A 3,469-nucleotide genomic window follows, 5' to 3' on the forward strand; every position below is an offset into this window, starting at 1 on the left:
ATGGAGTCTTAAACCAGCTATGGTGGCACACGCATTTAATCCCAGCACTTAGGAGGGAGAGGCAAGGAGTGAGGTCTTTGAGTTTAAGGCCAGCCTGATCTATAGAGTTAGTTCCTGGACAGCCAGGGCTACACAGAGAAACCCTGTCTCAAAACAAAAACAAAAACAACAAAAAATAAACCTCGGTTGGCCGATACTACAGGACATGGATCAGCATTGACATCTTTTTCCAGAGCTGATTAAGATTTGATTTTGTAGGAGTCAGTGTTAAGAACACAGATTCACTTAAATACATCATATAAAAATGAACATTTCAGAAACTGTTGGCCATTCTGCCCTAATTTCAAGCCAAAGTTCAGGGGAAATTTTCTTATGAATTTAAATCAGAACCCAGGCAGTAATTAAAAGATATTTTATTATGTGTTCATTTGTGTCTGTGTGCAATTGTGTGTGAAGGACAGAGAACAACTTGTGGGAATCACGTCTCTCCTTCCACTCTGTGGGTCCTGAGCATTGAACTCGGATCCTCAAGTTTGGCAGCAAGTACCTTTAGCCATTGAGTCATCTTGCCAGTCCTCAAGTAGCAATTTGTAAAAGCGATCATTCTGGCCCAATACAATGTAAAGTCTCCTAATTGGATACCCGTGTACTTAACAGTGATGGTACTTGTGGTTCCTCCATAATTAAATCCCAGCAGTGTGTATTGATGTTGAGTGGCACGCAGTATGTTCAAAACAAGGCATGGGGTTGTGTGAACTGTCCAGAACCAAGGTTGCAGGCAGTCATGTGATGCCACATGGACAAGTGATGCCCTAAATACCTTGGATGCATTCGATTTTGAGTTAACGTTTGGTAATTGTGCTTTCAAAGATAATTTACTACGGTCAATTTTTGTGCCCTCCACAACCTTAAATCATACCAATTCAACCAGGGTCATACCCCACAGTTTCAAATCTGGGTTCCCAAGACCAAGTACAACCTCTGGAGTCTGACCACTGACAGCAGCTCACGGACCCCTGGACTACCAGCCACATTCCTCCCTTTCGTTTGTTCCCATCCATCAGAAAGAGGAAGTTCCTTTCTTCGTGACATCCCCAATCCTCCTGATCCAATTTGACTCACCCACATTTATCACACACCCTGAGAAACACAGGGAAGTTGGGGGTCTCTATGAGCCATCTTGATCCATCACTTATAGGATAATGAGGGGTGTCGCAGAAGAGAGGGGTGAGGAAGCAATGTGGGTACTCAGTGGTGCTGACTCTGCCACTGTGTGATCTATCTACACACACCATGGGACCCCAAATTTGGAATCTGTGTTTCAGCTATAAGCCCTTTGCTTTGTTCTTCTGGCTCTTGATTTTGATTTTGTGCCTGGACCCTGGGCTTGGTTTAGACGTCTGGCTATAACCTGGTTCCTGCTACAACCTCAGACTCTCAGGTCGTGGCCCTGCTGTCCTGGTTCAAAGGTTAAGTCAGATGGCTCCTCCTTGATGCTCCACCTTTTTGTTCCATCACTTAGCCTTCTGTTTTGTAACTATTTGTTTTCATGACTGGGCCCCTCCTAGGATTGTGAGCAATTAAAGATAGAGAGTGAATGTCAAACATATTTCATAAATGAATGTATAATAAATTATGGTCTGTCTGATTGAGGAAGGATAATCACTTGTGATGCTATTATGAGTAACAGAGAGAATTATTTTTGTCATCCATAAATTCCATGCCAAGTATCCCGAGAGGGAGGAAGAAGGGCCTCTGTATGACTTGCCCCACCTTGAACCAAGGAGCATTGCAGAGTTGTTTTTTTTTTGTTTGATTGATTTTTGTGTGTGGTGTGTGTATATGTGGTGTGTGTGTGTGTGTGTGAATGCATGCATGTGTAGTGTGTGTGTGGTGTGTATGTGCACGTATGTATGGTGTGTGCACACACATGTATGTGGGCATGTGTAGTGTGTGTGTGTGTGCACATACATTCATGTGTGCACAGGTGCATGTAGAATTTGACAGCAGGTGTCCTCCTCAATCTCCCTCTTATTTTTTATTTTTAGGGAAAATATGAGCATAGTACCCCACTTCGATGCATTATGAAGTTGAGCTTCCTGCATTTGGGGAAATCACAGGAGCCAGAATGTCCCAAGTACAATGGAGAAGCCTCACCTTGAGAAACCACCTTTGTGGTCATGACACCTTCCATGCCTGGTAAGTATCCAAACTTGTTTTTTTTTTGAGGCAGGCGCTCTATCTCCTCTCTCTCTCTCTCTCTCTCTCTCTCTCTCTCTCTCTCTCTCTCTCATGTCTTTGTTTTGTTTTCTTTATGTAACTTTTGTTTGCCTGTCTGTATGCGTACTGCATACTGTATGCGTATGGTGCCTACAGCTGGCAGAAGAGGCAATCAGAGCCCCTGAGTTATAGATAGTTGTGATGCATCACATGGGGGCTGAAAACCAAACCTGGGTCCTCTGCAACAGTGTTCTTAAATGCTGGAACCATTTCTCCACCTCTGGCAACAGTGTCTTTGGTTGAACCATGAGCTCACTGGCTGGGGCAGACTAGCTGACTAATGAGTTCCAGGATCCTCCCATCTCTGTCACTCCGAGGCTGGGGTGATAGATACATGCTAGCCACACTCAGTTTTTTGTTTGTTTGTTTTGCTTTGTTTTTTAAACAGAATCTCACCTTGTATCCCTTGATGTTCTGAACTGGCTATGTACACAAACTGACCTTAAACTCAGAGAGATCCCCCTGCCTCAGCCTCCTGAATCCTAGGATTAAAGGCATAAGCCTCCATGGGACCATACTTGGCTTTCACCTTTTTTGTGGGTGCTGTGTATCCCCATGCTTTCACAACAGGCACCTCACCAACTGAGCCATCTCCCAAACCCCAAGGTCTCATATATGCTTTCTCTGAAAATTGACCACCTTAGCGCAGCCTGCACCAAGATGAGTTTGTCGCTTGCTTATGCATTTCAAACCTTATCTTGGAGTGGTAGTGGCCCTCATGTCTTCTTTTATTACTGCTGTAGGTTGTGAGTTAGGACCATAAAGTAAAGGAGAAAAAAATCACTTCCAGGCATTTGCAGCTCTGAGAAGCTGGAATGGGGCTCTCAGAAGCTGGCTGGGTGCCATAGGGAGGAGGAAATGTTCCTCCATGTTGCCAGTCTTATCAAGGCTCCACAGCTTCTTGCCAAAATTTTAGGAAAATGATGTTCTACTCCCTAGGAGCTATGCTGTATGTGTCTATAGGTGGGAAGTCTTTCAACAAGTATTTTCACTATAAATACTTGGCACATGTTTTCATTGGATTAAGTCTGCATTTTGAGCTCCATATTGTGAAATCCTGACACAGGGCTATTAATCACTGGATGTAGTGAAGGAGCCATGGTCAACATTGGCCAGCAGGTGAAGGTTTACAGCATAAAGAATCCCATATGAGTTGTGGGATTCACTCCACAAGAACAATTGGCATCTT

At 43.9% G+C, this 3,469-nt stretch overlaps 1 non-coding gene across 1 annotated transcript; it reads right to left on the bottom strand.

Moving 5' to 3' along the window:
* Positions 1-2,044: 2,044 nt before the first annotated feature.
* LOC142847474 (U1 spliceosomal RNA) lies at positions 2,045-2,207 on the bottom strand. Its single transcript, XR_012910224.1, has one exon. It is a non-coding gene; the product is annotated as a U1 spliceosomal RNA (small nuclear RNA).
* Between the last annotated feature and the right edge of the window lie 1,262 nt (positions 2,208-3,469).

Source organism: Microtus pennsylvanicus, chromosome 3, assembly GCF_037038515.1.
Source record: "Microtus pennsylvanicus isolate mMicPen1 chromosome 3, mMicPen1.hap1, whole genome shotgun sequence".
Taxonomy (NCBI): domain Eukaryota; kingdom Metazoa; phylum Chordata; class Mammalia; order Rodentia; family Cricetidae; genus Microtus; species Microtus pennsylvanicus.